This window comes from Gossypium hirsutum, chromosome A06 (assembly GCF_007990345.1).
Source record: "Gossypium hirsutum isolate 1008001.06 chromosome A06, Gossypium_hirsutum_v2.1, whole genome shotgun sequence".
Taxonomy (NCBI): domain Eukaryota; kingdom Viridiplantae; phylum Streptophyta; class Magnoliopsida; order Malvales; family Malvaceae; genus Gossypium; species Gossypium hirsutum.
The window spans coordinates 70,150,328-70,163,688 of record NC_053429.1 but is presented as its reverse complement, the minus strand read 5'-3'; positions in this window follow the sequence as shown (position 1 = coordinate 70,163,688).

The window sequence follows — 13,361 nt, the reverse complement described above, 5'->3', positions numbered from 1 at the left end:
ATTATTTTGGAAATAAAAACATATTAACTTCATAAATCAAATGTTTTAGAAAAATCATTTGTAAACATTAATAATTTTGAAAAGTAAGTCTAATGTTATTAAAAACTCATTATTCAGAAATGCAGTGAAAATGTGTTATTAATGGATTATTTTAAAAACCGAGTTTCAAGCAAAATCTTATCAAATACTAATTTATGCTTTTTTTAAAACTTAATGTCATGCAAGAAATTTATGCAAATCAAAATGAAAAATCCCCAAAATAAAGCCTCATGCCACAAAACCATAATTTAACATAAAAAGTCTCAATTAGCATTAAAGTCCATAAAAATTGAAATCATAAATAAAAGTTCATATTTATTTAAAAACCATTTTCCGAGAGCATCTTCGACTACAGCATCTGAGTCCTAACCGCGAGGATTATCTGAAACACATAAGTAAGTGGGTGAGCTTTGAAGAGCCCAGTGTGAGATCAACACAAACATAATCACATGCATAACAAAATATCAATATCAATATATCAATCATCATAAACTTTATAAATTATATGACTGACACTTATGCATGAACAGGTCGATGCATATTTTAAAACGATACACATTTTATAAAATTTCCTACCCATCTCCGCTGCACACCAATATCGAGTTCCCCAGAACTCGTCCATCCAATAACATATCATTTGTGGACAAGCGACCACATAATTGCCAATAATGGCCATATAATTACAGATAAACTACCACATAACTTCCACCTTTCACAAAACCCACCCCGTGCATGTGATATGACCATTTGTCAAATTTAACACATATAATTCACTTCTCACATTTTTCACGTGATCATGCTCATAATCTCACATATCACATATTTCTCCATTTTACACATATGCATGTAAACATGCTCACATTTTCTTATATCACATATTATTAACTTTTTATACACTTTAGGATGCTTTAATATATTTTTCATATTAAATCATGGATCTCATCACACACATATATATATATAAATTAAATTATCAACATATCAATTAAGCCATGTATCACATAACATAGAGATGAGATTTGCACACATGTCATCGTCACATACATCAACACATCACAAATCATGTTTTTCATGAAACTAAAGGATTGAGATGACTTACTTGGATTTCTTTTCAATGAGTTTTTCAACTCCTCTTAGAGTACTTTGTGACGATTTAGATTCAACACCTTATATTGTAGATTAGATTGCCACAATCCTCTTATAAGAGATTTCGCTTAGATCTAAACCCAATAGATGAATCTAATGCACCAAATATGTATTTTAGTATAGATCCATTGGATATGGTTTATTACTTAAAGATTAATTATTGACAGTGACATATTATACTCAAATTAAAGATTTAGATTCAACACCTTATATTGTAGATTAGATTGCCACAATCCTCTTATAAGAGATTTCGCTTAGATCTAAACCTGATAGATGAATCTAATGCACCAAATATGTATTTTAGTATAGATCCATTGGATATGGTTTATTACTTAAAGATTAATTATTGAAACAAATCTCACCAACTACTTACACTTAGATATAACTTAAATTCGATGCCCTCGTTGTCACACTAATGATATTTTGGATTGGCATCGTTTGGTCTTTCAAAGAACATAGGTACAATATGTCAACACATGAAGAATGAAAGTATCCATATTTTGGATTGGCATCGTTTGGTCTTTCAAAGAACATAGGTACAATATGTCAACACATGAAGAATGAAAGTATCCTAATACCATTCGGCTATGAGGGAAAAATATAAAGAGAAAAGAATATTCTCAATACTTCGTATGTACTTACACTACTTGATAACACAATGAAACCAATGACGAATCTCGATGAAGGAGTGAAGAGGTTTAACAGTCTACAAGGATTATATGATCGATGAGTCTTGGTCACAAAATAAATAAAATAGGATGATTTAATCCCTAGAAAAGACCGAAATAGAAAGAAATATGGGAAAATTAAAACCCAAGAAAAAAATGGCATCGACAGTGATGGTGGTCCGGTGGTGGTCCAATAAGGTGAGAAAAAATATAAAAAATAGTGGGAGGGTTCTATCACAATATTGAGAGAAAAGAGAAAAGAAAAAGAGTGGTGGAAGAAGGTTTCCCTTGGTGGTTCATGGTGGCTCACAGCAACGATGGTGGCGGCGAAAGGTGATGAATGAAAGAAAAGAGGAGGAGAAGAGAACCTTGGACGGTAGTGTGGAGGTGGTGAAGCTATAGCTTGTAATGGTGGTTGAAGGTGGTGGTTATTTTGTTAAAAAGGAGAGAAAAGAAATGAAAAAGTGAAAGAATGGGAGCAATAGGGTGGTAGGGATGACAAGGGGTGGTGAAAGCTTGGTCAACTATGACTAGGTTCAATTAACCATAACAAAAGGCAAGATATGAAGTTTTGGCAAGGGAGGGAGACATAGAGTGAAAAGAGGATCATGTTACCTTAACATATGGTATGTTTGACTCATAAAAAGGGAAAGGAATCCTCCTAAACATGGTAACAGTGGGGTGGACGACAAGTACATTATACAGATGGAAATTGTGTTAAAAAATTAAATAAAAAAATGAGAACAATGGGACTTGAACTTAAAACCTCTACGATAGCTTAGGAGACTTAACCACTTGACCACTTGACTTCTTTGTTTTAATTTCTACCACATTAATTTTAAAAACATGGTGTGACCTCTGTTAAGGTTTGAGGTAAAATTGCACCACATAAAAAAATAGTGTGAGGGAAGGGATTCAAACACAAGTCATCATGGACAACTCCACCACTATTCAACCACTATACTTGATATTAATTAATATCAAAAGATCATCTAAAATAAATAAGTAATAAATAAATAAAATTCGGGCAACCACCCTCTCGGTTCATTAACCCAATTTCTACTAACCCAATTTTTGGGATGTGACAAAGGTGGGAATTAACCCAAAATTTGTATGGCTTATCTGTGAACACCTTAACCCTGAATCAGTCTAGACTATGAGGTTGAAAGATAAGGAGTTCTTATTGACTTAGTAACTTAGTGGAAGTATCAGAATATTCTGGTGAGGTATTAACTAGTTGATTGAACAAGAAAGCCCGAGATGACCGTTGATTATGATTACCAAAGCAAGCTAATCATCTATGCCTAGATTTGATACATATTTCTTTATTTGATTTCTTGCTTTTGATTTATTTAATTTTCTCTTATGTTCTTAACATAGTTTATTAAAACCCTTCTTTTGATCTTTTGCACTATAATTTAATTAAAGTATTGATTAAACCTATTTATATTTAAGTTAGAATTTGTAACACCCCTATCCCGTATCCATCGCCAGAATAGGTGAAGGGGCATTACCAGACTTGAAACTCATATCAGAACAGTAAATTTTTTTTTTGAGAACATTCCTTTAGATAAATACTAAAGACAGTCAGGGATACAAATTTAAACTTCTATAAGTACACATTCAAAAGATGTCATTTTCACATGGCTTATATACATTAACCAAAATATTCTTCGGCCACTGGCCTATTCTATACATGCCATAAAATAATTCAAAACATAACAGTAACAAGCAGTGGATAGTGATAGTGTGACTAGTTGCTGACGATCCCCAAGTCTGTAGCTTCCAAATGAGATCTATAAAACAGAGGAAACAAAGTAAACGGAGTAAGCATTACAATGCTTAGTAAGTTTTAAGCAGTGTCAACAAATAACAATCAAATTATAACATAGTTGTTCGTATTTTTATTTCACTCTTCCTTCGAGCATACCATCCCTTTACCGAATATGCACATCTCATCATATACAATAGGCAGATAAACTTTCACATAAAAGTGAGCTCATGTGACATAGATATATTGTATAATTTCACATAACCTCTCACACTGATCCATGTCACATAATCATAGGAATAGTCTCATAGATTGCTCACGTATGCATCACATAACTGCCTTATGATTTAGTTCAAATCAAGCTCACATATAAACTTGGAGTACATACCTGTTTAACCTTTCGCATTGAATATATTTATAAGCAATTCTTATTGCGAAGTCTTATAGCTTTAAACTCTACTCGGATTATCGGCGAGACCTTTAGCTCAGATAAAATCTCCACACGAGTCAGCGGGTCTTAACCCAGACATAGTCACCACATATGGTCATCTGGTCTTTAATCTCGGGTTTACATCATAGAGTTTAATGCATATTTATTCACATGTTACAAATTTCACATCGACTATCATATTTGTAATTCATTTACCTCATCAAATATCTAATAAAACACACCTTCCGCCGTTTGTCATTTGGCCACAATATATATATATACACATCTCATACATATCTAACATTAGCCATTTGGCTTTACCACATATCCATCTCATGCACGTTTCGCATTAGCCATTCGGCTTTACCTCATGTCCATCTCATACACGTTTCGCATTAGCCATTCGGCTTTTCCTCATATCCATCTCATACACATTTTGCATTAGCCATTCGGCTTTACCACATATATACACTTCCACGTTCATCACATTGGCCATTCTGCCTTATCACATATATGCATGTTCACATTCATCACATTGGCCATTCGGCCTTATCACATATATGCATATTCACATTCATCACATTGGCCATTCGGCCTTATCACACATATGCATGTTCACATTCATCACATTGGCCATTCGGCCTTATCACACATATGCATGTTCACATTCATCACATTGGCCATTCGTCCTTATCACACATATGCATGTTCACATTCATCACATTGGCCATTCGGCCTTATCACACATATGCATGTTCACATTCATCACATTGGCCATTTGACCTTATCTCATATATGCATGTTCACATTCATCACATTTTCCATTCGGCCTTATCTCATATATGCACATTCACATTCATCACATAAAATCCTAAATCAAAATATAAATTTTCATGTATTCACATCACAATTATCCAAATATACTTCACATACCACATATACTTTCATGTATACACTTTGTCTTGGCTGAATCTACATCTATCATTTTCCAATGAATAATTTAATTTCAAGTCATACTATCATTTTATATTCGAATACTTATAAACTTACAATTTCACAAATTTTAATATCAAAGATCCATCTAACACTCATATATCATTTTATAATATCACAATTTAGAATTCACGTATGGGTTTAATCAATAGCTTATGAGCAACTAAAACAAGTTTTATCCATGTTTACAACATAACCACAATTTCTCTACAAGCTATTTTTGTGACACCCCTAATTTGACCCTAGTCGGGAAGTGGTTTCGGGACCACTAAACTGAGTCATAAAAATAATTAACCGTCATAATTGATGCTCATTATATGTACATGTGCATGTGTGAAAATTTCATGTTTGAATTTTGTTAATTGTAAGTGAATTTTATCAAATAGGACTTATGTGAGAAAATTTAGAAATGTGCTAGGCAAATGCAAAGTGGCCTATTAATGCATATTGTGAAAATGATGGGTTTGCATGTCAATTTACCCAAATTAAGGCATAGTGGCCGGCCATGCTATGAGTGGAAACATGTCACAAACATGTTTTGTTAGTGATGTATGTTAGGAACAATAAAATAAGGAGTATGGGTAATAAAGAAATGGAAAAAAAAAGAAAGAATGTGTGTGATTGTTTCTTCCCCCCCCTCCCCATTGCCGTGAATGTAAGAAAGAAAACAAAAAAAAAGGCTTCATCCTCTTTGTTCTTCTTGACCGAAAAATGAAAGAAGGAAGAAATATGTTTTGAGGATTTCGGCAAGATAGCAAGCTAAAAATTTAAGGTATGTGCATTCGGTCATAGAGAAAATTGAATCAAAAGTTGGTTGATCCTTGTCCTCCATTGCCGTAGCCTAAAGGGAGGGGGAAGAAAGTTTGGTTGCCTTGATTTTTGGCTTAGAAGATGGCTAGAATGAGGTATGTATTGAATGATTCTTGAAAATCTATGCATGTTTGAGATGATTAGTTCAAACTCTACTTATCCCATAGATTAAACTTAGAATTTTGAGGTTTGAGATTCGGTCAATAATCTTGAAACTCATAGTAGTTTGTTTTGGTAAGCTTGGTATACGGATGATAGATGTGTTTTGGTTTTGGTTTGATAAAGCTGTTAAAGATGGTGATTTTCGGTCATGTATTAACTTAAATTGTAAGTATGATTTATGGTATAATTTGTGTGATGGAATGGCCTTGAGATTTGGCTTGATTAAATGGGTAAAATGCTAAGTGTATTAAAGATGATGTTATGGATGTTTCGGTTTATGTGAAGTAAATATAGATGATGATTATAAGTTGTTTTATGATTTGATAATGGTGATTAAATCTTATAGTTAAGTGTTTAGATATATATATATTAATAATGAATTTAGTTGTACTTGCTATGTGAGGAAATTTGAGTTGAGGATAGAAGATAGTAAACGAATGTTCAATGGATAATTTGATACCAAAATTCATATGTTTATGAGCTTGTTTTTGAAAAGTATGTTACATGTGAGTGATTAGTTCATGAAGGGATTTTCGGTTATGTTGTTTTGTATGAGTAATGGATTGTTGAGTTCATGCTATTATGAATAAAATTGATTAAGAGAGGCTTGAGATAATTAAATATGCATGTTGGTGGTAAGATGAGCATTCGGTTTTATCATGGAAGCATAGGAAGCTTGTTAAAGTTGAATTTTAGAAAAGTTAAATGTGTGTGTGCTTGTGCTAGTGCCGAATGTGCCTAAGGTGATTTAGCATTGAGTTTGGTGTTATATGAATTGAGTTTTATGGTTTTGGATTTGTAAGTGTTGTTAAATACTTTGAATAATATATATAAGTGGCTTTGATATGTGAAACTCGGCCAAGTGGTTATAAGCATGATTTTAGAAATTCAATGATATTCGGCCGATTTGAATAATTCATGGCACCCCAAGCAAATTAGTTTTAGATGTTAATAAATATTGAAATTATTTAAAAGCATATTACCGAATGCGATTTTAGTTAATGATTCGGTTATGAGTGCTGATTTGTTTTATAATTAGCCGAATGTGTATATGTATACTATGAGGTGGTTTAGCTTAAAGAAAATTTAGGGTGCTCGGAAGGTGATTGTCGTGGATAGTTTAAGTAATGAAATTTAATTTCTGTTATGTAAAGTGATGACATTGCTGTTTGCAAATTTGAAGTTAAAAATTGTTGATTGAGCATCAAGAGCTTATGGAAACAAAGTCGGATCGTGGAAAAAGGGAAATTGGTCGAATAGTCGGAATTGACGTACATTAGCGATCGAGGTAAGTTTTAAGTATTAAAGCCTATAATGTGATTGAGTATGATATGTTAAGCACATATTAAAAGAATCATAACTCTATTGTAAATTTTTATGCATATAGCCTAATGGCTATTATGAAGTATAGGTAAGTTATTGATATGATATGTTGCCAAATGGATATGATATTATGAAGTGCTAAAAGGATATGTCAGAAGAGTAAATTTGTGATAAACCTGCTTAGGACAGCAGCAGTAACATGAATTTAGAAACATCACCATAAATTTATGGATTTGAATTAGAGGCTGAATGAGACATGAAATTAAAGCCTAATGAGTCTAGTTTCTTATAAAAGAAACCGTGTAAGCAAAGGAATTTCCGATAATGAGATACTTAAAGTTGTGTGAGACAGCGCAGAATGACACTGTAATCCTCTGTTCTGTTTTTAGAAAATCATTATAAATTGTACAAAAATGGTTATAAGATAAAATTTATATGCTTAGACTCCTTAATGAGTCTAGTTTCAAATGAAATCAAATACAACACATTTTGAATTCTGTAAAATGAGAAATTTGATTCGTAGTGAAGAGTGGTCAGATTAGTCAAATAGTGAAACAGGGGAAACTTTAAGAAAAATCTGGTATTGATTGGCCAAACCTAAAATTCTGGAAATTTTATGGATGGAAGATATACTAGTCTATATTCAGGAAAAATTAACGGAAAGTGATTTGGAGTTTTGTAGCTCCAGTTATAAATAATTTAGTGACTATTGCTCAGGAAAAACAGCTTGTGCTGAATTTGAGATTGTGTTGCAAACCTTGATAAACTTGTTTTAGTTGCTCATAAGCTATTGATTAAACCCATATGTGAAAGTGTATATACATGTGATAAGGCCTAATGGCCGATGTGATGAATGTGAAAGTGTATATACATGTGATAAGGCCTAATGGCCGATGTGATGAATGTGAAAGTGTATATACATGTGATAAGGCCTAATGGCCGATGTGATGAATATGAAAGTGTATATACATGTGATAAGGCCTAATAGCCGATGTGATGAATGTGAAAGTGTATATATACGTGATAAGGCCTAATGGCCGATGTGATGAATGTGAAAGTGTATATATGTGATAAGGCCTAATGGCCGATGTGAGGAATGTGAAAGTGTATACATATGTGATAAGGCCTAACAGCCGATGTGATGAATGTGAAAGTGTATATATGTGATAAGGCCTAATGGCCGATGTGATGAATGTGAAAGTGTATATATGTGACAGGGCCGAGTGGCCAACGTGATGGATGTGAAAGTGTATAAATGTGATAAGTCCCGAAGGGCATTTGTGTCAGTACTATATCCGGGTTAAAACCCCGCAGGCTTTATGCGAGAATATCATCACTGATTAATGTCCGTAAGCTTCGTGCTCGTACTATATCCGAGCTCTAAAGACCCGATGACTACGTGTGGGGATTTTGTCCGGGTAAGACCCGATAACTTCGTGTGGAGATTATGTCCGGGTAAGACTTCGTAATAAGAATTGCTTATAAATATATTCAATGCGAAAGGTTAAACAGGTATGTACTCCAAGTTTATATGTGAGCTTGATTTGCACTAAATCATAAGGTAGTTATGTGATGCATACGAGAGCAATCTATGAGACTATTCCTATGATTATGTAACATCGGATCAGTGTGAGAGGTTATGTGAAATCATACGATATATCTGTGTCACATGAGCTCACTTTTATGTGAAATTTCATCTGCCTATTGTATATGATGAGATGTGCATATTCGGTAAAGGGATGGTATGCCCGAAGGAAGAGTAAAATAAAAATACGAACAACTATGTTATAATTTGATTGTTATCTGTTGACGCTGCTTAAAACTTACTAAGCATTGTAATGCTTACTCCGTTTACTCTGTTTCCTCTGTTTTATAGATCTCATTTGGAAGCTACAGGCTCGGGGATCATCAGCAACTAGTCACACTATCACTATCCATTGTTTGGTACTGCTACGTTTTGGATTATCTTATGGCATGTATAGAATAGACTAGTGGCGGAAGAATATTTTTGGTTAATGTATATAAGCCATGCGAAAATGGCATCTTTTGAATGTGTACTTATGGAGCTTTAAATTGTATCCCTGACTGTCTTTAGTACTTATCTAAAGGAATGTTCAAAAAAAACAAAAAAAAAAATTTACTGTTCTGACATGAGTTACAAGTCCGGTAATGCCCCTTACCTATTCTGGCGACGGTTACGGGATAGGGGTGTTACATTTTATTGGTATCAGAGCTGCGGTTTAGTCGATTCTAGGACTAACGTAGCACGCGTGAGTCTATTTATACATGCCATAAAGTGATAAAATGATAGTGTGATGATTTTTGGCTATTAAAATGTGTTTGATGTATTGTAATGAATCTTGATCCCGATCGAGCTGTAGCAAGCTTCTGACTATGAGAATTTGCGATATAACTTCACTTAGATATGCCTAAATTATTAAGTTGATCAGGTACGTATCATGTACTCGTATTTGAATTTCGATTTGGATTGAATTATAAGGGTATAAGTGATGCAATTTTGAAAGAGTGTTATGACTATAAATGTGATTTTTGTATGTGGCTATGGAACTGGAAGTTGAATGGTCGATAAGCATGTTGTGTTTGTATTCAAGTAATGTAAATGATATACTAATGTGTAATGCTATATGTGTATATGTACATGAGAATTGAGAGTGAAATGTCTGGGCTAAATCCCGAAGAGCATTCGTGCTAGTGATATATCCGGGCTAAGTCCCGAAGAGCATTCGTGCTAGTGATGTATCCGGACTAAGTTCCGAAGAGCATTCGTGCTAGTAATATATCCGTGCTAAACCCCGAAGAGCATTTGTGCTGGTGTTATATCCGGGCTAGGTCCCGAAGAGCAATCATGCTGGTGACGTGTATTCGTGCCTTCGTGCCTAGTAGGCTTCGTGCCGGTAATTTGAGCAAAGTTTAAGTGTTCATCACTATACGAATTCAAATTTAAATGAGATGATATGTTTAAAAGTGTACATACATGATGTTTATAGACTTGGTTGAGTCATCTCAATGTGTAATAACGAATGAATAAGAGCACTATGTGTGTGAATGATTAGAGGCACTGTGTGTGTGCGAATTCCTTTAACCGAGCACTATGAGTGCGAGATCGGTCAGTGGGCACTAAGTGTGTGAAGTGGAATTCATGTAAGAGCTCGTTTGGGACGAAGGCATTGATTTGAGATAGTGTGTAAGACCATGTCTGGGACATGGCATCGGCTCGATATGTGAGAATATGTAAGACCATATCTAGGATATGGCATTGTAAGAGCTATATGTGTTATTGCTGAATGGACACTATTTTGTTAATCTTGTTCAAGAAATTATTTTGATTAAGTTTCATCGAAGGTTTGAAAGAATTTTTGATGAATGTTGATAATTTTGGATGTACGAGTTATGCGCTAGAATAAATCTCATGCCAGTGTATTATATTAGGCTTTATGCCTATTCGACTGTATACGGGTAACGTTAACTATGATTGAATGTGCTAAATGAACTAAATGTTCAGGTACGTGGAAGTTGACTTTTCTTTTGGAAATGAGTTAAGTTGAATATTGAGATGTGATAAAGTTATAAAGGATATTTATTGGGATGTTTGAGTATATGTGTACTTTCGGTTAGGTTACAGCTTATACATGAATGAAAATGTGGGTTACAAATATGTGGGTTGATGTATACTATGAGGTGGTTTAGCTTAAAGAAAATTTAGGGTGCTCGGAAGGTGATTGTCGTGGATAGTTTAAGTAATGAAATTTAATTTCTGTTATGTAAAGTGATGACATTGCTGTTTGCAAATTTGAAGTTAAAAATTGTTGATTGAGCATCAAGAGCTTATGGAAACAAAGTCGGATCGTGGAAAAAGGGAAATTGGTCGAATAGTCGGAATTGACGTACATTAGCGATCGAGGTAAGTTTTAAGTATTAAAGCCTATAATGTGATTGAGTATGATATGTTAAGCACATATTAAAAGAATCATAACTCTATTGTAAATTTTTATGCATATAGCCTAATGGCTATTATGAAGTATAGGTAAGTTATTGATATGATATGTTGCCAAATGGATATGATATTATGAAGTGCTAAAAGGATATGTCAGAAGAGTAAATTTGTGATAAACCTGCTTAGGACAGCAGCAGTAACATGAATTTAGAAAAATCACCATAAATTTATGGACTTGAATTAGAGGCTGAATGAGATATGAAATTAAAGATTAATGAGTCTAGTTTCTTATAAAAGAAACCGTGTAAGCAAAGGAATTTCCGATAATGAGATACTTAAAGTTGTGTGAGACAGCGCAGAATGACACTGTAAATCTCTGTTCTGTTTTTAGAAAATCATTATAAATTGTACAAAAATGGTTATAAGATAAAATTTATATGCTTAGACTCCTTAATGAGTCTAGTTTCAAATGAAATCAAATACAACACATTTTGAATTCTGTAAAATGAGAAATTTGATTCGTAGTGAAGAGTGGTCAGATTAGTCAAACAGTGAAACAGGGGAAACTTTAAGAAAAATCTGGTATTGATTGGCCAGACCTAAAATTCTGGAAATTTTATGTGTGGAAGATATACGAGTCTACATTCAGGAAAAATTAACGGAAAGTGATTTGGAGTTTTGTAGCTCCAGTTATAAATAATTTAGTGACTATTGCTCAGGAAAAACAGCTTGTGCTGAATTTGAGATTGTGTTGCAAACCTTGATAAACTTGTTTTAGTTGCTCATAAGCTATTGATTAAACCCATATGTGAAAGTGTATATACATGTGATAAGGCCTAATGGCCGATGTGATGAATGTGAAAGTGTATATACATGTGATAAGGCCTAATGGCCGATGTGATGAATGTGAAAGTGTATATACATGTGATAAGGCCTAATGGCCGATGTGATGAATGTGAAAGTGTATATACATGTGATAAGGCCTAATGGCCGATGTGATGAATGTGAAAGTGTATATATATGTGATAAGGCCTAATAGCCGATGTGATGAATGTGAAAGTGTATATACATGTGATAAGGCCTAATCGCCGATGTGATGAATGTGAAAGTGTATATATACGTGATAAGGCCTAATGGTCGATGTGATGAATGTGAAAGTGTATATATACGTGATAAGGCCTAATGGCCGATGTGATGAATGTGAAAGTGTATATACATGTGATAAGGCCTAATGGCCGATGTGATGAATGTGAAAGTGTATATATGTGATAAGGCCTAATGGCCGATGTGAGGAATGTGAAAGTGTATACATATGTGATAAGGCCTAATAGCCGATGTGATGAATGTGAAAGTGTATATATGTGATAAGGCCTAATGGCCGATGTGATGAATGTGAAAGTGTATATATGTGACAGGGCCGAGTGGCCAACGTGATGGATGTGAAAGTGTATAAATGTGATAAGTCCCGAAGGGCATTTGTGTCAGTACTATATCCGGGTTAAAACCTCGCAGGCTTTATGCGAGAATATCATCACTGATTAATGTCCGTAAGCTTCGTGCTCGTACTATATCCGAGCTCTAAAGACCCGATGACTACGTGTGGGGATTTTGTCCGGGTAAGACCCGATAACTTCGTGTGGAGATTATGTCCGGGTAAGACTTCGTAATAAGAATTGCTTATAAATATATTCAATGCGAAAGGTTAAACAGGTATGTACTCCAAGTTTATATGTGAGCTTGATTTGCACTAAATCATAAGGTAGTTATGTGATGCATACGAGAGCAATCTATGAGACTATTCCTATGATTATGTAACATCGGATCAGTGTGAGGGGTTATGTGAAATCATACGATATATCTATGTCACATGAGCTCACTTTTATGTGAAAGTTCATCTGCCTATTGTATATGATGAGATGTGCATATTCGGTAAAGGGATGGTATGCCCGAAGGAAGAGTGAAATAAAAATACGAATAACTATGTTATAATTTGATTGTTATCTGTTGACGCTGCTTAAAACTTACTAAGCATTGTAATGCTTACTCCGTTTACTCTGTTTCCTC